The sequence below is a fragment of the Lycium ferocissimum genome, unplaced genomic scaffold (genome assembly GCF_029784015.1).
Source record: "Lycium ferocissimum isolate CSIRO_LF1 unplaced genomic scaffold, AGI_CSIRO_Lferr_CH_V1 ctg7005, whole genome shotgun sequence".
Classification (NCBI taxonomy): domain Eukaryota; kingdom Viridiplantae; phylum Streptophyta; class Magnoliopsida; order Solanales; family Solanaceae; genus Lycium; species Lycium ferocissimum.
In genome coordinates this window covers 11,048-35,449 of record NW_026726597.1, presented here as the reverse complement: position 1 = coordinate 35,449, position 24,402 = coordinate 11,048, and the positions used below count along the sequence as shown (strand labels likewise).

Genomic DNA, 24,402 nt, shown 5'->3' with positions numbered 1-24,402 from the left:
CGGAGTCATCTGGATACTGGAATGATAGCTATTATTATACGCGAACTCAATAAGCAGCTAATGGTCATCCCAGTTACCTCTAAAGTCTAACACACATGCCCATAACATATCTTTAAGGGTTTGAATAGTACGCTCAGCCTGTCCGTCTGTCTGGGGGTGAAATGTTGTGCTAAGACTCACCTGACTCCCCAAACCCTTCTGGAAAGAGCTCCATAAATTAGTTGTAAACTGCGCACCCCTTTCGGAGATGATAGATACCAGAACACCATGAAGTCAGACTATCTTCTTAATATAAAGCTTCGCATAATCCTCGACTGAATAAGTAGTCCGGACAGGCAGAAAATGGGCTGATTTTGTAAGTCTATCAACAACCACCCATATGGAATCGAACTTACGCTGAGAACGGGGCAAGCCTGTAATGAAATCCATTTTAATTACTTCACATTTCCACGTCAGAATTTCGATAGCTTGCAATAATCCACCGGGCTTTTGATGCTCAATCTTCACCTGATGACAGTTAAGACACTGGGCTACGAACTTTGTGCTATGAAATTTGCTATGTCTTTCTACATCCCATTCCACCAATAGACTTCTTTAATATTATGATACATCTTCGTCGTCCCCGGATGAATAGAATAATGGGAACAATGAGTCTCCCCCATAATCTGACGACGTAATCCTGCAACATCAGGAACACACAGTCTACCTCGATATCTGAGAACTCCATCGGCAGAAATCTCGAATGGTGACTTTTTCTTCTGAGAAGATGTATACGTAATGAACTAACATGGGATCCTTCACCTCAGCTACTAAAGATGGAACTATCGCATCATGAATAGTAATTCCCGTATCGCTCGAGTCCAATAATCGAACTCCTAGGCTAGCTAACTGCTGAAGCTCATGAACTAACTCCCTTTTATCTAGCTGAACACACGATAAGCTACCCATGAATTTACGGCTAAGAGCATCGGCTACTACGTTCGCCTTCCTGGGATGATACAAGATGCTAACATCATAATCTTTTAATAATTCCAACCATTGCCTCTGCAGCAAATTCAACTCCTTCTGTTTGAAAATATACTGGAGTCTCTTATGATCTGTATAGATATCAACATGAATGCCAAATAAGTAGTGCCTCCACATCTTCAATGCATGAATCACCGCGGCTAACTCTAGATCATGTGTTGGATAGTTCTTCTCATGCTTCCTCAACTGCCTTGAAGCGTAAGAAATAACTTTACCGTGTTGTATCAACACACAACCTAGCCCAACGCCTGAAGCATCATAATAAATAACATAGCCCTTCGATCCTTCTGAAAGTGTCAAAACTGGAGCTGAAGTTAATATGTTCTTCAACTCCTGAAAACTATGCTCACAAGCATCAGTTTACTAGAATTTAGTTGATTTCTGAGTTAGCTTCGTCAGTGGTGTAGAAATAGAAGAAAAATCCTCTACGAATCTCCTGTAATAACCTGCCAAGCCCAGAAAACTAGAAAACTTCCGTGGGTGTTGTGGGTCTTGGTCACGTCTTCACAACTTCAATCTTCTGTGTATCCACCCAAATACCATCAGCTGAAATAATATGCCCCAGAAAAGTCATAGAATTCAACCAGAACTCACATTTAGAGAACTTTGCATATAGCTTCCGGGACTGAAGAAATTTAAGGACAATGCGTAAATGATCTGTATGTTCTGCCTCTGATCAGGAGTATACTAGAATATCATCAATAAACACAATCACGAACAGATCTAGGAAGGGCCTGAATACACTGTTCATTAAATCCATAAATACCGCCGGTGCATTAGTCAACCCAAATGACATTACACGAAACTCAAAGTGACCGTATCTAGTTTTGAAAGTTATCTTCGGGATATCTTTCTCTCTAACCCTCACCTGGTGATACCCTGATCTTAAATCTATTTTCGAAAACCATTTAGCACCCTACAATTGATCAAATAAATCATCAATCCTCGAAAGCAGATACTTATTCTTTGTCGTTACCTTATTCAGCTGCCTATAGTCGATACACATCCGTAACGAGCCATCCTTCTTTCTTACAAACAGCACAGTACTCCCCATGGCGACAAACTAGTCCTGATAAAGCCTTTTTCAAGCAAATCCTTCAGTTGCTCCTTCAACTTCCTCAATTCAGCAGGTGCTATCCTATAAGGAGGAATAGATATTGGCTTAGTTTCTGGTAGTACGTCAATGGCCAAATCAATCTCCCGCTCTGGTGGAAGACCAGGAAGTTCGTCTGGGAATACATCTGGAAATTTATTAACTACTGGAACGGATTGAAGAGTCGGCGGCTTCGCTTCTGTATCCTGGACCCAGACTAGATGATAAATACAATCCTTAGCAATCATCTTCCTTACCTTGATATAGGAAATAAACCTACCTTTCGGTGATGCTGTATTTCCCTTCCACGCTAGAACTGGCTCTCCTAGAAACTAAAATCAAACCATCTTCGTGCTACAATCAACATTAGCATAACAAGATGCCAACCAATCCATACCCATAATAACATCAAAGTCTACCATATCTAGCTCAATCAAATCTGCCATAGTATGACGAATTACACAATCTCTATATACCCGTTTAGCTATCACCGGATCACCAACGGGTGTAGACACCTCAAAAGGTTTAATCGACTCGAGTTCCACCCCAAACAGACTAGCGATAAAGGGAGTAACATATAATAATGTAGAACGCATATCAATCAATGCACATATATCATGAGAAGATACTAATGGTATACCTGTAACCATATCAGGCGAAGACTCAAGATCCTGTTAACCCACCAGTGCATAAATGCGGTTCTGAGGACCGCTCGAGCTGGACACTCCCCTTATCTCTACCGAGGCCTGCTGATGTCTGAGAGCTTTGCCCCGGAGGGTGTACAGATGATGACGAACCAGCTGCTGATCCTGTGGGCTGAACTATACCTCTACCACCTCTCGATGGACACTCACGCATAATATGACACGCTAACCGCAGGCATACCAAACATCTGAACCCATACTCCACTGTCCATTGTGTAGCTTACCACACTGAGCACATCGTGGTAAAGGTGGCCTCATATGGCCTGAATCACCTCCATACTGAGATCCTAAGGCTTTGGAATCCTGACCTGGTCCTGAATAAGCATATTGATCAAATCTCTGACCTGCAAATCGTGGAGGTACACTAGCTGCTGAATGGCTCCTCGCGTGTCTAGAATACCGCGCCTTGACCCCTCTCGAACTCACTAACAAAAGAATGAAGATCTAGCTCTTTAACTATAACCCCTATGATGCTCCTGCTCGACCCTCTGCTGCTGCTGATGCTCTTTAAGATTCTGAGCGTGCGCCTGAATGCAGGAAGTATCCATACCTGTCTGAAGCGAGGTCGACAAGCAGTCATCAATCAAATATGGTCCCAATCCACTCACAAACCAGGTAAACACGATATCCCATGTTAGCTACCATAGCTGGAGCATACCTAGCTAATGAATTAAAGCGAAGACTATACTCCCGAACACTCATGTTCCCCTGTCTAAGGTTTAGGAACCTATCAACTCTGGCCCGTCGAATCTCTGGCGGTAAATAATGTCAAAGGAAGGCATCTACGAACTCCTGCCACATGGGTGGAGGTGCATTAACGCCTCTGGATGACACCTAAGTCTCATACTATTGAACGGCAACATCCCGTAATCTATAAGAAGCCAACTCCGCTGACTCAGTGTCTGAAGCATGCATCACACGCAATGCCCTCAACATTCCATCTATAAAGTTATGCGGTTCCTCATCTGGTTTCGACCCAAAGAATTCTGGAGGGTCTAAATTAATAAAATTTTAAACTCTGGCACTGACAACTCTGTCACTATAACCCGTACCCTCACGCTGGGCCTGAGCGGCTACTAACTGGGTCAAAATTGAATAACCTGTCGCATCTCTTGACCCGAGGTATCAGGTGGAGGAACTGGGAGTGCTGGAGCTAGAACTGGGGATCCTCTATGCTTCTCTGGAGTATGAGAGGATCGAGATGGAACCTCATTCTGGGATTCGCCCTCCCCTACATCTGCAAGTTGTACCCGTCCAGTTCTCCTACCTGCCACTTACTTGCCCTTCTTGGCTACTGAAGCTTTCCTCATCACAGACATTACTGAAATCATAGCAGACAGTCAGGAAAAAAAAGAAATCATTATAACAAGGCTCTATTGCACGATCTAAGATAAGAAAGAAAAAGTCAATCTTCTTATGTCCTGTAGCCTCCTGTGTATAAGTGTGGTGAACTGCACACCCATAAACAGGACTCTACTAGACACGGCTCGTAGACAGCCATAGGACGAACTGCTCTGATAACACTTTTGTCAAGACCCAACCGGAGGGCCATGACGGGCACCCGGAGCTAACCTACCGAACACTGCAAAATGTATATCCTATAGTCATATCTGAGTGGGCCATAAACCTAACTCATAAAAATCATAATCTGTAAGGGACACAAGCCCAAAAGCTATATACATGTATACGTCATCAAACTGATCTCAAGTACACAAGCCGACAAGGATATCAAAATATGATGATACAACAAGGTATGCACCGAGATGATCATAGAACCTCTAACTGTATATATTGTCTACGAGCCTCTACATGGAGTGCATAACATCATAAGGACGGGACAGGACCCCGCCATGCCCATATATATACACAAAAGAATCGTACCAACTAAACTGCAGCTCCGAAACAAGTGGAGCGCTTCTGTACAAACACTGAGGAAGCAGCCTAAGGGTCTGATCCGTCTCCCTATCTACCTGCGGGCATGAACGCAACGTCCACAAAAAAAGGACGTCAGTATGAATAATGTACTGAGTATGTAAGGCATGAATAACAACATAATATAGATATGAATATAACAAGAGATAAGAGAGATAACCTGTACATCTGAATGCCTCTTAAGGGGGATATCATGCATGCTTTCCTTTAAAAAACATTTTCATACATATACATATATCATAATACCGTACCCGGCCATATAGGCTTGGTGTCATCCGTACCCGGCCATAATAAGGCTCTGTGTTATCCGTACCCAACTGCAGTGGTATGCACAAAAGGTACCGTACCCGGCCGACTATAACGTGGCTCGGTGTGAGAAAATAGCTACACATATATATAAAGCATGCATGAGAGCCCAAAAGAAAAGCTATAACTCTATCGGAGTGACATAAGGTCGGTAAACCTCCGATTAACATTATGGAACTATCATGAGATCTCACCTGGAAGGAACAATAACCATAAGATGCAATCAACATTAATAAATAAGATCAATAACCATAAGACAAAATCAATAATCATGAGACAAAGATCAATAATATCATAAGATCATCAAGAACCATAAGCTTCTAGTGTTTCTAGGAATGGAGTCAATATGGGTATCTTTCGTATAAGTTTGTAACAATAGGCTCATGCCAAAAGAAAGAAAGGGACAGCCTTAACATACCTCGTCGCTTACTTAATCACTCAACGTCAATCCTCTCGAGCTTGCAAATCTACATTCAAGATGATTCACCCTAAGTTTAAGTCGTTGAAACGCTTATAAGATCAAACTAAACTATTAGGTGAGCTAACGAATTTTGGGCAACATTTCCCCTGTATCATCTACTTCCTCCAAACTTCAAAACAACTGCCCAACATCTATAACAAAATAAACAATGCCATAGCCAAAAGATGACATTCAAATTACACTCAAATCAATCCAAAACTTCCTTTTCAAATTCAATCCATAACCAATACTTCAACTTAATACCTTATAACTTCTCTACTATGATTCTCTTCACTTCTAAGGCTTATTAACCTCCAAATCAACCCAACATAAGTAACACGATAAAGAACATATATTTTGCCTGAAGATATTTAACCACACACAACTTGCTCTAAGATTTAATTCACCACCAATCCAACTAGAAGCAAGAACACACCTCTTTCATGAACTAACTTAGGGCTTCAAGGTCTGATCTTCTCTTGTAATAGCTTGGGATGATTGGGAATGGATATGGGTGTTTGGGAGAGCTTAGAGGGTCTAGAAAAATCTTTTTTTGGTGATAAATGAACCCAAGGTCATGGCCTTTTTTATTTATAACAAAAGAGAAAATTTCCACCGCCTTAACTTGACGGTCAACTCGACGGACCATCGATCTGCTCTACGACCGTCGAGTGGTGGCATCAAACTGCCCATCAGAGTCGACTCTCTGATGGTGGTTCCACAGTGGGGATTGACGGGCCGTCGACCATTCTACGGTCCATCGATATGGGGCGTCGAATTGCCCTCCTATCACACTCGTTTCCTTTGATTCGTTCAACCTCCAATCTTTCCAATACTTGTTAGACATAACTTAAACTCTTATATACCTGGAATGAACATATAGAATCTCTTATGACCTTGACAAAAACCTCACTTTCTAAATCCACGTCGGCTAACTCACGACTAAACTCAACGTATAAAGTACGGGGTGTAACCGTAATCTCTTGGCTATGGTATTTTTGATGTTGTTATTGATGTTTCTGAGTTGGGAGGAAGTATATGATATAAGGAAAATGCTGTCCAATTTTCGTTAGCTCACCTAATAGTTTAGTTTGACCTTATAAGCTGTTACACCTCAAAAATTTCCGTGTTGTTTGCATTGTAATCAAACTGATGTAAGCTCAGAGAGGTCATGGAATAATTATTAGGTTAAGGAAGACTTTTAATAAGTCCTAATCAAGTGTCTAAAGGTTCTGAGATCAAGCGAAATGAAGGAATTAAGTTTGTCAAAATTTTGGGAAAACTTGGCAGAATTCCGGATAGAATTTGTGGTCCAACTTAAGGGATGTGTATCTCCTAGAATATGCGGAGTTATGGAATTCATAAACTATCTAAATTAAAGTGAATTGAGTCTAGTTTCCAATGCAATAAACCGTTCGTCGATATGATATCGAAGTAGAAACTTATGGGCGTTTTAAGATAGGCTGCCAGAGGCTTCTCCTCGAACGCGAGTCAAGGCCTTGCGAACGCGAAGGGCAATTATTGAGGCGGTGGAAACCGACCTTGTGACCTATATAAGTCTCCACCCCTCACTTTTCCACATCCTTCTACACATTTTAAGACCCTTAAAGACTCTAGAATCATCTCCAAACATTTGTCATCAATTTCACCAACAATTACAAAGGGATTTGCGTGGACTAGCTCGGGAAGGCTCGAAATTGCATTGTAGTCTTAATGTTCATGCACAGGAAGAATCGAGGGTAATTAAATATTCAAATCCATGCTTGCAAGGGTTCACTAAAGTCTATTAAGGTAAGCTCCTCGCTCTATAACTATGGAATTGAGTTAATCCGAAGTTATATTCACTAGATTATCGTGTAGTACGCCGAATTGGACGAAAGGTGAAACAAGTCTTGTATGAAATACCATATTGAATTAATAAGAATGTTGATTATATTTGATTGTTGTATATGTTGAGTTGGGGTGTTGCTATGACTTGGAAAACATAGTATAAAGGTCGTAGTTTGATATGTTGATGTTGTTAGCTTTTGGACATATTTTCGAAGGAAGTTTCGGATGGATTTGTATATGTTTGTCATGTAGTATCTTGATTATGTTATTGTTGATGTTGTTAATGATGTTTGGGAGTTGTTTCGGAATTTGGAGGAAGTAGATGACATAGGGCAAATGCTGCCCGAATTCTTGTAACCCGAATCATCCTTCGATATACAACTTATCTAAGTTGATGTACGAACATGATGGAATATGATTAAGGATATATTTTTCAATATAGGTTTGGGTGAAGGGCAAGCATTGGAATAAAGGATTCTTTCAACTAACGGCTTGACAACTAAGGTATGTAAGGTGTTCATTTTCCTCTTTCTTTGGCACGAATCCAACTAGAACATGAACACAAGCGTTCCATAACAATTCACTCCAATCATGTATCACTTCTTATAGATGTTCTTTATTGGATTACTTACTTGTTTCCCAATTAGTTTGATGTACTTCTTTAATGATTCTTGAAATATTATCATGTTTATCATCATTAAGTTATTTCTTTGGATTCGATACGAATTCCGTAATTCATTCGGAGGTTATTGACCTTACGTCACTCCAAAAGGCCCGATGTTATTTCATTGGCTCCTCATACATTGTGTGTATATATATAGATATATATGTATGAACTATTTTACTACATCGAGCCACGCTATAGTCAGCCGGGTACGACACCTATTGTGCAACCATTGATCAGTTGGGTATTTCACACCGAGTCTCGTGAAAGCCGGGTACGTTTCACAACGAGTCCCGTAAGGGCTGGCTACGTTTCACACCAAATCTCGAAAGGGCCGTGTCACGCCCCGAATTTGGAAACGCATGGCCGGCACCCGATGCCATACTCGGCCCGAGCGAACCACTCTAATCTGTAACTCTGGAGGGGTAACCCTTAACTTAGGCCAATAGGGCCCACCTGCACACAAACAATTCCAACAAGTCGGGAAGGCCACAATCTGGATATACCTAAACACTGACTATCTCGTCTGAACTGGGAACACACGCCCTAAACATATTTATATATAACTGAGCAAGCTAACGAGGCTGCTATGGACGTACACAACCAACAGTGTCAAAGTAAACATATACAAGGCCGGCAAGGCTACAACACTGACTTACTATACACAGGACTCGTCTACAAGCCTCTAAAGAGTAAACAATTGTACTATGGACGAAACAGAGTCCCGGCCTACCTATCAAGTCTATATATACAATAGGAAGACTCCAAATAAACCTGGCAACTCCGGATGAAGGGAGCTTACCAATCAACTGATATTTGGTCTCGCCTACTGGGGAAGTCTGTCAGTCTGTATATCCGTACCTGCAGGCATGAATGCAGCGCCCCCGGCAAAAGGGACGTCAGTACGAAACAATGTACCGAGTATGTTGGGCAATGGAATAACTGAAACAGAACCGAAACATAGTTATCTAGAGGCCAAATGGTGCCCAGAATATCTCTCTGATCTGTCTAATATAAATGCAATACAATAATATCATATGTCTCACTGACCAAGTGGCTAGGCGACTCTAAAATCTCACTGACTCGTTGGCCAGGAAAATCTGTCTCACTGACCCGTCGGCCAGGCAAAATAAAAATGTCTCACTGACCAAGTGACCAGGCTAAATAAAATGTCTCACTAACTCGTAGGCCAGGCATATCTGTATCACTGACCAAGTGGCCAGGCTAAGAAAAAATATATGTATATCATGCATGTATTGAAAAATACCGATACTGTAACATGTCTCTTCTGTTTCTCTATGAACTCAAGGACATAGGGAGGGGATATGGCCTCTCAGAAAGAATAACATGACACTTGGAAACTACACAACAATATGATAAGCTCTACGTTGGTAAATCTCTAGTCACAAGGTTCATCACGCTCTTACCATATATGAAATCATGTCAAGGAAAGAAGGAACAGCCTTAACATACCTCAAGTTGCCCAAGCAATCCAACAATTGGGCTAATCACAATTAGCACGCCATCATATAACAAGGAATACATATGCAAAATAGATGGCGCTAGTATATCACGTATATCAACGACAACTTGATTCTAGAGTAAAACGGGCAGCATTTCCCCTTACTCTCCAATCACCTCAACATATACAACAACCTACAATAATAACAACAAACTTACAAAAGTCCTTAAATACTCCTTTCCTTGCTCATACAAGAGTATACACCAAACAACCCATAGTATACTAATATACAATAACAATATATACTTCCTTTCTTCCAAATCAAGGAGCATAATCTCATCAACATCAACAACATTAGATATTATCCATATACATGGAAATTATCTCAACAACACAGCCACAACATGCTCAGAACAGTCCCTGAACTCAACAACTACAACATAACCCTTTATGACCTTTTCTCCATAACTATTTTCAATTTTAAGACTTGCTAAACCTTCAAATCAACTCAACATAAAAGGCAAGATGAAGAACATACCTTATACTTGAAGAACTTCAACTCATACAACTTATTCCAAGACCAAGTTCATCACTACTCCTTGTTGAAGCAAGAACAAACACTTTTTATGAACTAGTTAAGGGTTTTGGAGTTTGATCTTCCCTTGAAATGATTTGGGGTGTTCATGGATCTTAGAGGGAACTTAGAGAGACATTAGGGATTTATTTTGGTGAAAAAATGAGGTCCAAGTCGTGGGGCAATCAATATATAGATCAAGTCCAGCGACTTAAATTTCTTTAAATTTCGAGCAAAGTACGACCAAAAAGTACTAGTCGTACATCAAAGTACAGGTTACTGTTCATCCCATACTTTCAAAGTACGTGCTACTGTTCATCGCGTACTTGGAGGTAAAACTTTTCAACTTTCTGAAAATTGTTGGTAAAGTACGTCCAAAATGTACAGGATGTACATTTTTGTACGGGCCGTAACTTATCCCGTACTTCTCAGAATAGCGATCTGTCAGTTGCATTGGAAAGAAGACTCGCTGAACTTCAATTTACATAGGTTATGCATTCCATAACTCCTCATATTCTAGGAGAACTACCTCTCTTAAGTTGGACCAAAAATTCTATCCAAAATTCTGCCAAGTTTTCCCAAATTTTCAACAAACTTAATTTCTTCGATTCGCTTAATCCCGAAACCTGTGGACCTTTGTTAGCACTCGTTAGAAGTCCTACTTAACCTTATAAGGATTCCATGACCTCTCCGGGCTTACATTAGTTTACGTACGATGCAGATGACGCAAAATTTTTTGAGGTGTAACAGGCCGAGTACGTTACACACCGAGTCCTAAAAAGGTCGGGTACGTTATGATGATGATACTATTTATATATATATGTATATACTTGCATATGATTTTCCAACTCATGCATTGCATATTGCACATTCTCAGATGGCTCAGGTTACTTCTAATCTTTTATATCTATGTCTCACTTATGTTATGGGTTCCTGGCTTACATACTCAGTACTTTTATCCGTACTGATGTCCCATCCCACGGGACGCTGCATTTCATGCTGCAGGTCCTGACAGACAGAGCGGAGGACCTCTTCAGTAGGACTATTAGCTTCAGCGGGTATCAGCAAGTGCCACTACATCGGACTTGCTATCTTTCGATATATTTATGTTATCATGATATATGTTCATATGCACACTCTTAAAGGCTCATAGACACAGTGGGGTATGTAGATATTATGTCTGGCCTTGTCAGTCATGTTTTGATTTTGGTATTCTCCTCATAGCCTTGCCAGCTTTATGACACTTATTATGTTGTAGCAGCCTTGTCGGCTCGCTTGTGTGTATGTGTGTGTGTGTGTGTGTGTGTATATATGTTGAATTATTGTATATTTCTGTATTTGGGCCTCTTCTGCGTGTAGGTGTCGTTCGAGTCATGTTTGAGTAATATTATATGATAATCATGGTAACTGTTCCGCCAGGTGGTATTCGGCCTATAGATCGGTGCCCGTCATGCTCCTCGTCGGGGTGTGACAAACTGTTTCAACGACTTAACCTTAGTGTGATCATATTGAATGTAGATTTACGAGCTTGGGATGGTAGATGTTGAGTGGTTAAGTTGACGACGAGGTATGTTAAGGCTGTCCCTTTCTTTCTTATAAAGATGATCATATTGATACGAACTTATACAAACGATATCCATAATGAATCTACTCATAGAAATATTAGAAGCTTATGTTCTTGATGTTTTTATAACGTTATTGATCTTGTCTCATAAGTATTGATCTTGTTTCATGATTATTGATCTTGTCTTATGGTTGTTGATGTCATCTTATGGTCATTGATTCCTCAAGGTAAGATATGTCGATGATGATAGTTCCATAATGATCATCGGAGGTATAACGACCTTACGTCACTCCGATAGAGTCGTAACGCTTCTTTGTGCACTCATGCATGCTTTATGTATATATGTATCTTTTTTATGACACCGAACCACGCTATAGTCGGCAGGGTACTGCACCTATTGTGTACACCACTGCAGTTGGGTACGGTACGATGATGATGGCCCCAAGAGTTGCTAATGATGATGATGCAGCCCCGTAGTGTGGCTTATATAAATATGTATGAAAATGTTTTAAAAAAAAAGGAAAGCATGCATGTCATCCGCCTTCAGAGGCATTCAGATGTACAGGTTGTTTCTCTTTTATCTCATGTTACCTTCATATCTTTATCATGTTGTTTTTCATGCCTTACATACTCGGTACATTATTTGTACTGATGTCTTTTTGTTTGTGGATGTTGCGTTCATGCCCGCAGATAGATAGGGAGACGGTTTAGAACCTTAAGCTGCCTTCTCAGCGCTTGTGTTGGAGCACTCCACTCGTACCAGAGTTGCAGTCTAGCTTGGTATGATTCTTTTTTGTACATTTGGGCATGGCAGGGTCTTGTCCCGTCCTTATTATGTTTTGCTTTCTAGTAGAGGCTCGTAGACAGATATGCATAGTTAGATGTTCTAAGGCCTTCTCGGTCTGTATCCTGATGTATCATCATTTTGATAGCCTTGTCGGCTTGTATATTTGGTTCAGTACGGTTATGCATGTGTGTGTATATATATATATATATCTTTGGGCTTGTGTCCCTCTCAGCTTATGCTACCTATTAATTAGCATCATAGCCCACACTTAGGTACGATGATGTAATGCATGTATGTCTTATGGTGCTCGGTAGGTTAGATCCGGGTGCCCGTCATGGCCCTCCAGTTGGGTCATGACAAAAGTGGTATCAGAGCAGTTCGTCCTAGGGCTGTCTACGGGCCATGTCTAGTAGAGTCTTGTTTGTGGGTGTGTAGTGCACCACACTTATAAACAAGAGGCTGCAGGGCATTTAGGATGGTTGACCTTCCTTCTTATCCTAGATCGTGTGATAGAGCCATGTTATGAGGATTCCCTTTTCCTGACCATATGTTATGATTTTAGTAATGCCCATGACGAGGAAAGCTTTAGCAGCGGCTCAGAAGGGCAAGTCGGTAGAAGGTAGGAGAACTGGCCGGGTACCACCTGTAGATTTTGAGGAGGGCGAGTCCCAGAATGAGGTTGCGTCTTAGACCTCTCATACTTTGCCCGCTCCAGATTAGCATAGAGGAGCTCCAGCTCCATCTCCAGCTCTAGCACCCCCAGTTCCTCCACCTGATGCACCTGGACAGGAGATACGAGATGCTATTCAGTTGTTGAATTGGTTAGTGGCCGTTCAGGACCGACGTCAGGGCGCGGGTGGTGATGTTGCTGATAGGGCTGTTAGTGCGAGGGTCAGGGATTTCCTTAATTTGGACCCTCCAGAGTTCTTTGGATCTGATTAGAATGAGGACCTACAGGATTTTATTGATAGGATGCAAATGACCCTGAGGGTGATGCACGGCGCGAGACTGATTCGATCGAGTTGGCTTCCTATAGACTACGGGATGTTGTTGTTCACTAGTATGAGACTTGGGAGCTATCTAGACGGGAGAATGCTCCTCCAGTAGTATGGCGAGAGTTTACAGAGGCCTTTATCAGCCACTATTTACCGCCAGAGATTCTACGAGCCCTAGCTGATAGGTTCCTAAACCTTAGACAGGGGAGCATGAGTGTTCGGGAGTATAGTCTTTACTTTAATCCATTGGCTAGATATGCTCAAGCTGTTGTAGCTAAGATGAACGATCGGGTTTACCGGTTTGTAATTGGATTGGGACCACACTTGATTGATGAATGCATAACGGCCTTACTTCGGACACGTATGGATATTTCTCGCATCCAGGCGCATGCTCAGAACCATGAGGAGCATAAGCAATAGCGGAGGGCCAAGCATGAGCATGATAGGGGTCAAAGTAAGAGAGCTAGATCTTCAGGTTCTGTTAGTGAGTTCAAAGGTGGTCGGGTCAGTTGCGGGTCAAAGATTTAATCGATCTACTTATTCAGGACCAGGTTAGGGTTCCAGAGCCTCAAGTTCTCGGTATAGAGATGAAACAGGCTAGATGAGGCCACCTTTACCATGATGCACTCAGTGTGGTAAGTTACATGCTGAACAGTGCCGCTTGGGTTCAGATGTTTGTTATGCTTACTGTCAGCCAGCTATATTATGCGTGAGTCTCCATCAATAGGTGGTAGAGGTATAGTTCAGCCCACCGGATCAACAGCTGGTTCATCATCATTGGTATGCCCTCCGGGGCAAAGCTCTCAGGGATCAGCAAGCCGTGGTAGAGGCAGAGGGGTAGCACCTAGTTCTAGCGGTCCTCAGAACTGCATTTACGAACTGGCTGGTCGATAGAATCTCGAGTCTTCCCCTGATGTTGTTACAGGTATACTATCAGTATCTTCCCATGATATATATGCGTCGATAGATCCAGGTTCTACATTATCGTATGTTACTCCTTTTATTGCTAGTCAGTTTGGGGCAAAGCCCGAGTTGATTAAACCTTTTGAGGTGTCTACACCTGTTGGTGATCCAGTGGTAGCTAGACGGGTATACAAAGATTGTGTAGACTTTGATTTCATTATGGGTATGGATTGGTTGGCTTCTTGTTATGCTAATGTTGATTGTAGAATGAAGATGGTTCGATTTTAGTTTCCAAGAGAGCCAGTTCTAGAGTGGAAAGGTACGGCAGCATCGCCGAGAGGTAGGTTTATTTCCTATCTCAAGGCAAGGAAGATGATTGCCAAAGGTTGTATTTATCATATAGTCCGAGTTCAGGATGCAGAAGCAAAGCCACCGACTCTTCAGTCTATTCCTATAGTTAATGAGTTTCCAGATGTATTTTCGGATGAGCTTCCAGGTTTTCCACCTGAGCGGGAAATTGACTTTTCCATCAACGTATTACTAGATACTCAGCCGATATCTATTCCTCTTTATAGGATGGCGCCTGTTGAGTTGAGGGAATTGAAGGAGCAGTTGAAAGACTTGCTTGACAAAGGCTTTATCAGGCCTAGTACATCACCATGGGGAGCACCAGTGTTATTTGTGAGGAAGAAAGATGGCTCCTTGCGAATGTGTATTGATTACAGGTAGTTGAATAAAGTGACAATAAAGAATAAGTATCCATTCTCGAGGAATGACGATTTACTTGATCAGTTGTAGAGTGCCAGATGGTTCTCGAAGATAGATTTGAGATCAGGATATCACTAGGTGAGGGTTAGAGAGAAAGACATTCCGAAGACAGCTTTCAGAACCAGATATGGTCACTTCGAGTTTCATGTAATCTCGTTTCTGTTAACTAATGCCCTGGCGGTATTTATGGATTTGATGAACAGCATATTCAGGCCCTTCCTAGATCTGTTCGTGATTGTGTTTATTGATGATATTCTGGTATACTCTCGATCAGAGGCAGAGCATGTGGATCATTTACGTGTTGTCCTTAAAGTTCTTCATGCTCGAAAGCTGTATGCAAAGTTTTCTAATTATGAGTTCTGGTTGAACTCTGTGACTTCTCTGGGGCATATTATTTCAAATGAGGGTATGAGGGTGGATACGTAGAAGATTGAAGCCGTGAAGACTTGGCCGAGACCCACGACACCTACGGAGGTTCGTAGCTTTCTAGGCTTGGTAGGTTATTATCAAAGGTTTGTAGAGGGATTTTCTTCCATTTCTGCACCACTGAAGAAGCTGACTCAGAAATTAGCTAAGTTCCAGTGGACCGATGCTTGTGAGTGCAGTTTTTAGGAGTTGAAGAACAGATTGACTTAGGCACCAGTCCTGACGCTTCTAGAAGGATTGGAAGGTTATGTTATTTATTGTGACGCTTCAGGTGTTGGGTTAGGTTGTGTGTTGATGCAGCACGGTAAAGTTATACCTTATGCTTCAAGGCAGTTACGGAAACACGAGAAGAACTACCCGACCCATGATTTAGAGTTAGCTGCGGTAATTCATGCATTGAAGATGTGAAGGCACTACTTATATGGCATCCATGTTGATATCTATACGGACCATAAGAGCCTTCAGTATATCTTTAAGCAGAAGGAGTTGAATTTGCGTCAAAGATGATGGTTGGAGCTATTAAAGGATTATGATGTCGATATCTTGTATCATCCGGGGAAGGCGAACGTAGTAGCCGATCCTCTTAGCTGCAGATCCATGGGTAGTTTATCTTCTGTTCAGCTAGAGAAAAGGGAGCTAGTTTGTGAGCTTCAGCAGTTAGTCAGCCTAAGAGTTCGATTATTGGACTCAGGCGATACAAGAGTTACTATTCAGGATTCGGCAGTCTCATCTTTAGTAGCCGAGGTTAAGAAGCGCCAGTACGGGGATCCTATGCTAGTTCATTATAGAGATACAGCCCCTCAGAATAAAAAGTCACCATTTGAGATTGCTGTAGATGGAGTTCTCAGATATTGAGACAGACTGTGTGTTCCTGATGTTGCAGGATTACGTCGTCAGATTATGGGAGAGGCTCATTATTCCTGGTATTCTATTTATCCAAGTACAACGATGATGTATCATGATATTAGGGAAGTTTATTGGTGGGATGGAATGAAGAAAGACATAGTCGAGTTCGTAGCCCAATGTCCTAACTGTCAGCAGGTGAAGATTGAGCATCAGAAGCCCGGCGAATTATTGCAGGCTATTGAGATTCCGACTTGGAAGTGGGAAGCAATTAATATGGATTTCATTACAGGCTTACCCCGTTCTCAGCGTAAGTTTGATTCCATATGGGTGATTGTTGATAGACTTACAAAATCAACCCAGTTTCTACCTGTCAGAACTACTTATACAGCAAAAGATTATGCAAACCTTTATATTAAAGAGATAGTGCGACACCATGGTGTTCCGGTATCCATTATCTCTAACAGGGGTGCGCAATTTACAGCTAACTTCTGGAGGTCCTTTCAGAAGGGTTTGGGGACTCAAGTCAGTCTTAGCACCGCATTCCACTCCCAGACAGATGGACAGGCTGAGTGTACCATTCAGACACTTGAAGATATGCTATGGGCATTTGTGATAGACTTTAGAGGTAGCTGGAATGATCACTTGCCGCTCATTGAGTTCGCATATAATAGTAGCTATCATTTCAGTATCCAGATGGCCCCGTATGAGGCTTTATATAGGCGAAAGTGTAGATCACCTATCGGATGGTTCGAAATGGGGGAGTCTAAGTTAGTAGGGGTAGATTTGATTCAGCAAGCAGTGGAGAAGGTCAAGCTTATTCAGGATCGATTATATGTAGCTCAGAGTCATCAGAAATCTTATGCAGACAATCGCTGATGAGATTTAGGATTCCAAGTTGATGACTGGGCATTCTTGAAGGTATCGCCAATGAAAGGCGTTATAAGGTTGGGTAAGAAGGGTAAGCTTAGTCCTCGATACATTAGACCTTACAGGATTGTACGTAGTGTGGGGCAGGTGGCCTATAAGTTAGATCTACCTTCAGACTTAGAATCAGTTCATCTAGTCTTCCATATGTCGATGCTTTGTAAGTGTATCAGAGATCATTCCAGAGTCATACCTATTGATGATGTTCAGGTTACCGAGCAATAATCCTATGAAGAGGTTCCCATTGCTATACTAGATAAACAGGTTCGAAGATTGAGGACTAAGGATGTAGCTTTAGTTAAAGTCCTTTGGAAGAATAGGAATGTCGAGGAGATGAATTGGGAAGCTAAGAAAGATATGAAATCCAAGTATGCGCACTTGTTTCCGCTTCCAGAGGAGGTCCAGACTGAGACACTACTATCTTCAGGTGCATAGTGCTTCATTTCTTATGATTACCGGTCGTGTAAGGCTATCGTTGTTATTGTTTGTTATGGCCCTGTATGGTATTATATATTTTGGGTTGCTGTGTCAGAGGTTGGTAGTGTTACAATTACAGGGGAGACTCTGCCGAAATTTTTGTAAAACCCCTAAGAGTTTAACATTCGAGGACGAATGTTCTTAAGGAGGAGAGACTGTTACATTTCGTCTTTTCGCGTACGTTAAAGCTTCATCTTAAGTCGTTTGTCATAGGCTCGTATTGGGAATCATTTGGGAAGTTGTGTATGAGGCCTATGGGTGCATCTTGGAGTTGTATAAGTCCTTAAACATGTTTGGAAAAGAGTATGAAGGTTAAACATCAAACGAATCGAAGAGAATACGTTTCGCCGGAAAATTGGAATGAGATCATTCCACAGTCACTTCCACGAACCGTGAATAATTTCACAGACCGTGAAAGTGGTGGTTGGCTATCATGGAATGGGTGGCAGAGGAGTTGTTCACTGGAAGCATTTCATGGTCACTTCCACGGACCGTGAAAAATTTCACGGCCATGAAAGTGCACCGCGAAAATGAGGCGGTGGAGATTTGCCCTTTTGTTATAAATTATTTCCCACAACTTGGAGCTCATTTGTTTCACCAAAAGAAATCCCTAGTGACCCTTTCAGCTCTCTTAGACATCTATAATCATCCCAAACCATTTCAAGAGAAGATCAAGCTTTAAAAACCTCAACTAGTTCATAGAAGGTGGTTGTTCTTGCTTCTACTTGATGTTGTGGTGACTAAGCCTTGAAGCAAGTTATGTGAGTTGAAGTTCTTCAAGCTATAAGGTATGTTTTTCATTCTGTTTCTTATTTCGAATTGATTTGAAGGTTAAACAAGTCTTGAAAGTGAAAAGAGTCACGGTGGAAAGGCCACAAGGTGTTGTGTTGAAGTTATTGGCTATGGATTGAATTTGAAAGGAAGTTTTGGACTGATTTGAGTTTAGTTTGAATGTAATCTCTTAGGTATGGTATTGTTAATGTTGTTATTGATGTTTTGGAGTTGTTTTGGAGTTGGGAGGAAGTATATGATATAGGGGAAATGCTGTCCAATTTCCGTTAGCTCACCTAATAGTTTAGTTTGACCTTATAAGCGTTCCAATGACTAAACCTTAGTGTGAATCATCTTGAATGTAGATTTGCGAGCTTGGGAAGGTAGACATTGAGTGGTTAAGTGGACGACGAGGTATGTTAAGGCTGTCCCTTTCTTTCTTATGGCATGATCATAGTGATACGAACTTATACGAACGATATCCATAATGACTCTACTCATAGAAATATTAGAAGCTTATGTTCTTGATGTTCTTATGACGTTATTGATTTTTTCTCATAATTATTGATCTTGTGCCATGATTATTGATCTTGTCTTATGGTTGTTGATCTCATCTTATGGTCATTGATTCCTCAAGGTGATATATGTCGATGATGATAGTTCCATAATGATAATCGGAGGTATAACGACCCTACGTCACTGCGATAGAGTCGTAACTCTTCTTTGTGCTTTCATGCATGCTTTATATATATATATATATATATGTGTATATATATATGTATGTATCTATTTTATGACACCGATCCGCTATATAGTCGGCCGGGTACGACACCTATTGTGCACACCACTGCAGTTGGGTACAGTATGATGATGATATTGACACCTAATTTTTGAACTCCCGTAATTTATTTTAAATACTCAGAATCCTTGGATGACAAACAAAGTGAACCATTGCATTCTTAGAGGTCAAAATGGTTTTTATAAAGTTATTTTAGATCAAGATTTCACCCTTTTAGTTGGTAAAATAATTTCCATAATATCATAAATCATTTAGGAATTAATTGGTACATTTTGTGGCATTTATAGGATATTTGTTAGGTTTAATCAAAGAAAAGCAATTTCAAATAATTATCTATTTAATTGTTTAAATTGTCAAAAATCAAATTAGCAAATATATTATTCCCTTTAAATCCAAGGAATTTGATTAATTAAAGGAATTGACCATTTTACCCCTCAATCCTTAAATTTGTGTATTGGCATAATTTGTTGAAATTAATCATAATTGTTTCTAGTATTTAATTAAGATAATTGGTCTATATGGTCATAATTGAACTAATCAATTGAGATTAAAAGCAGTTAAGGCCGTATTTCCAAATTAAGCCCATTTACATGATTAGCTGCATTTTAAATTAATAGGTTGATTACATCCTAAATTGGTTATAATTAGAATATTGTGGTCAACAGTCAATGTTTTAATTTTTACCCGTCTTTTGTTTTTATCCAATTTACCCTCTATGTACGTATATACACTTAGTATACGTAAATATATACATATAGAATACATGCAAAAGGGCTATATTAATTTAAAATTGGACCGAGCCCAGTCCAAAGCGGACCAGTCCTGGCCCAAAACCATATCAGCATTGGGGGTGCGGGGGCGGGGGGCCGGGGGTGGGGGGGAACAACTATACTCCCTCATTTTTACATCTTCATTCACTCCAAACAGACCCCTAACCCTATCTCTCTCTTCCCTTCCCTTTCTCGTGAAACCCTAGAGCGCCGCACCTCAATTTTCTTCTCTCTCTCTCTTGCCAAAAATGGCAACCGCACAGAGGTCTCAGGCCTTTCGTAAACCTTGTACAACCAATAACGTGAAACAATTAATGTTTCAACATCATTTTCACTCAAACTCGTCTAAACACAGTGGTAATCACATTTTCTTTTACTTTTCCCATTTGTTTTCTGAATCAAAACACGATTTTTACATTTTTTGTGGTTATATTGTGACTGTACGAGCTCGATTCTTATTGGTTCATAAGGGTTTGGTTCGGATCGACCTAGAATGGGTCAGATCCGACCGTATATGTGTGTTTTCTATAGATCCTAGTCATTAAATTCATAGATGAAGGTTTTTGCATCTGAAATCTACTTTGTACCACATCGTTTTTTAAAGTCTTTGAATGAACTTTGGGGTTCTATAAAAATAGAACCCCAACCCTCACCATTTGAACAAGTTTAACAACCTCAGAGCCTGAATTTGAGTATTTAAACTCGAGATTTAGGCTTACAGTAAAATTTTAAAGACTTAGCCCTTTTTTAGGGTTCGAATCTTCCTTAGTTCTAAAATATTTGTGTTTTTCTTTCCTTTCTGTGTGGCTTGAGTTGGAGATTTGGAAGCACGAAGGCTCCAAAATCCATTCTTGACAAAGTTTTGCCCAAAAAAGGTAACACTCTCTCTCGTTGTTATTTTTTAGTTAGTTTTCGCTTCAATGTAGTCTTTTATTGTTAAATGCCCAGTTTAGATTTAGTTTATATCTGTTTGTCCTAGAATTTTGTTTGAAACTTTGTTTGTTGTTCATAATTGTGGTCCTGGTATATGTTTGAGTTCATTGAAGATTAAAATGACCTATCCTGGATAGTGTACTTGAATTGATCCTTGCCTAGTTGCCTAAATGATCAATATAGCATTGTGTGACTGTTTAAGTATCGATTTGGTTTATATGTTGTGCTGATAAGACTGCCTTGAACCTAGATGACTCTGTGAAATTCTAAGAAATGCTAACTGAATCATTAGTTGATTATCTACCCTCTTAATGTGATAACACTTATTTGTGAGGCTTAATGACTTACGTAATCTCTAGTGATGTTATTTGACCCTGTTTGAATCCTGAATGCACCTGCAACTTGATCATAGGACCCTGATGGTTTAATATAGATAAAACTGGGACACCTCATGTGAATTGACTTAGAATCATTGATACAAGTACACTGACTTGAGGACCCTAGGCTTATTTTGATTTAAACCTGCTTGTTCTTTCACTAGAATGATTGTGTAGGTCCTAATTAGGATAAGTAAAGAGTCATGATTGGTCTAAACAGGACTTAATGAGTCTAAGCATGCTTATTCAATTCTTAAAATGTGATTAAGGTGTTAGAATGTAATTAAATGAGACCTGATTGCTTCTAAATGTGTGCAAGTCACCCGAGTGCACCTAAGTCTGCTAAACTCTTTTGAAATGGTATAAGGGTGGCCTTGATGTAATCTAACTAGTGTACAATAAGACTGAAACCGTACAAGGTTCTAATTAGACTATGTGAGTTTAAAACAGATGTAAAGTGATTCTCATTTTAAACTGACTATGGCTAACCTAAAATGACATTTTATCTGCTGAGTGTCCATGAGTCGAGGGGTAATGCGCAATTGCTATAAAAGAATGGGTGAACTTTAGAGGGACTTGTCTGGTTTCTGAGGTATGCATAGTGTACAGTTGGGCTTGGTCATGACTGGTTGTGTAGGGATCAGGTATAAAATGAAAAGGAGAAGTCCTGGTAGGTTTTAAAATATATTAGTACACTGTAAAGGTCAATTGGATTCCACTTAGATTAATCAAAATAACTTTGAGGAAGGTACTTGGATCTTGAATTTGAAGTATGTGTGTCTATAGAGTCCAGTCCCTGTGCTTCTTTCGTGACCTTGGTAGTCAAGTGTGTGCAAAACTTGTTTTCATTTTGAGGGATGGTATTTCATCTTGCTTGTAATGAAGTAAAAATGGAACTGTGTATATACACTTAGCTTAACTAACCTCAGAATATAGTGTACATACTTGTCTCAGCCTCCTAAAGTCAACAGAGGGTCAGGATAACTTAATGATTGTAATTTAATAAGCAAACTAGTCAGGTCATCCCTCTGCATTAATACTATTTAAATACTGTGATTGGAAACGGATTTAATGATTGAGTTTATATATGGTTATAAGAATTTATGAGTAAAGACCACATGGCATGGAAGAACCTCTTTAAGGTGCCTTGGGCGAGGATCAAGGGCGAACCAAGTATTACTTGGTTCATAACACCTTTTCTCCATATAAAAGGCACCATGGCACTTCTATAAGCCTATGGAGGTATCTGTTTATTACATAAATGCATTATGACTTTATGAATCCAATCATTAGATCAAAGGGCAAGGTTTAAGGCCAAATCTGTTTGCTTAAGTTGCTTTTCTTTGGCCAGTACCAATGGTGAATTTGTTAATATATAGCTGAGTAGGTTGATGCGAAAAAGAGAAGAGTTTAACTAAAAATGGGATCTGAGTCTTAAATTCATGAAAGCTGAACCATCAAGATCATTAGAAGCACTTGAAATCTGTCTTTAAAAGCATAGTTTTTTTTCTTTCTTTTGCCATATCATCTGAGTTATAGCATGTATAAGTCTTGTGTATTTGCTTGTGCATTTCTCTCTTCCATTTAAACCGGTCCAAGGCTTAATGATTACCCTTGTGTCATATAAGAATACTTGAACTTGCTCAGTCTATGCTATACATGTTTGTTTGAACTATAGATCCTGTACTTGGTGTTTGATCTTTCTTGATTGATGAGACCAATTCTTCTCCCTGTTTCTTCCCTGATTGTGAATATATCTTTTCTATTGATCTAAGAATGTGAATAGCTAAGTAATTCATTTGCTCATCCCTATATCTGTCTTAAGAGTTGCCAAAGACCTGAACTTGATAATGAATCTATGTGAGGTAGCCTATTTAGTATCTAGCTTGGTTAGGCTGAGTGTAAGTTTTAGTTTTGGTTTAAAGGGGGGCACCTCTGATTGGAAGAGGATTAGGAAAAAATAACAATTAAGGACAGGGCTTAAAAAGTGCAAAGCTAAGTGTAAGAAAGGGTACATATTCTATGATATACACAAATATTAATGAGGAGAATAGTGATAATAAGGGTGTATCACACAGTATATCACATGTATGTGTGTGTGTATGGAGGTTTAGAACACACACTAAGGCAAAGAAATAGAAACTATACTCAGCCTTAGGCAACAACTTCTGTTTTAAAGTAGTTGGGCCTGGCCCATTTCAAAGGAAGGGTAGGACTTAGCCTAAAACAAAAAGGGGAGTTCGGGTGATTCTCTTAAATGTAATCTTGGGCTATCAGGCCCAATGACTTGGCAATATATGATATATGTGTATTGTTTCTTCCTACATATGTGATTATGTGTGTATTTATATACATGTGTGATAAGTTCAGTAGATTGAAACTAATCGGGGTCCTTTGTTTTTTTCTCCTCCCTCCTCTACCACATGGCTGGCTACTTGGGCCGGGTCCGAAGTCAACCTGTTGGGCCAAGGCCCAATAGGAAATTCCTTCATATTTATCGAGTCCGAGAAGACAAAAAGGGAAGCTAATATCAAAAGAAAACGCGTAGAAGGCCCAGCCATGGGTGAAAATGGCTAACTAGTGGCTTGGTACGCCCCTAGCCTTCCCCTTCCTTTTATTTGTGTTTTCCTTTTTGTTTATAATTTTGTTGTAATTGTATTTGTAAACTTGTAAAAAACTCATAGATCATTGAAATCTTTATGTTTATGAACTAGCCGTCTTAGGACAACGGTGCTTACGCTGTTTAGTTCTACTTTAGGTCCCCAAAATGATTTTCAAAACTCGAACTTAGCGTAGTAACTTTTCAAATTAGAATGGCAAAAATAAATAAATCTGTTTTTGACACAAGTTAAAATGTGAAGATAAGAAAAAGGGAATTTCAAGAACACCACGATATTTCTCTTAAACGAGGCTAAATCAATTTTCTGTAAACTAATGGACACTTTCTCTTTTATGTAAAATAAAGCCAACTCTATTTTTCTGAATCCAAGCAAACGAGCAAAAAATGATTT

The 24,402-nt window shown here is 40.1% G+C and overlaps 1 long non-coding RNA gene across 1 annotated transcript; it reads left to right on the top strand.

Annotated features, from left to right (window-relative positions):
- The first annotated feature begins 20,236 nt into the window (after positions 1-20,236).
- LOC132045546 (uncharacterized) lies at positions 20,237-24,101 on the top strand. The gene is made up of 2 exons (XR_009412462.1): positions 20,237-20,684; positions 20,775-24,101. It is a non-coding gene; the product is annotated as an uncharacterized LOC132045546 (long non-coding RNA).
- Positions 24,102-24,402: the final 301 nt, after the last annotated feature.